Consider the following 325-nt stretch of genomic DNA (forward strand, 5'->3'; position numbering starts at 1 on the left):
TCAAAGTGGCAATGTTTCTGGGTGTTGAGAAGGACAAAACACTTGGAGGACAAAAGTTTGGGAAGCACTGCCTGAATGGAAGCTGAATCGTGCTGACCATCCTCCCTCCCTATGCAAAGGAAACAGAGCTTGGAAAAGTTACTCCAATGGATTACACCTCCCAGAATCCCCAAACAGCTGGCCAAATGTCCCCTTTCAGTATGCAACTGGGAGGCAGTGGGTCAAATGATGCGTGCAAGGAAGCAAGCAAGTTTCAGTCAGTTTTGATGGTGCAACAAGTAGGCATATTATACAATGACATGCTTTAGTCTAGAAGTAGTACCCA

The sequence above is a fragment of the Sceloporus undulatus genome, chromosome 7, assembly GCF_019175285.1.
Source record: "Sceloporus undulatus isolate JIND9_A2432 ecotype Alabama chromosome 7, SceUnd_v1.1, whole genome shotgun sequence".
Lineage (NCBI taxonomy): Eukaryota > Metazoa > Chordata > Lepidosauria > Squamata > Phrynosomatidae > Sceloporus > Sceloporus undulatus.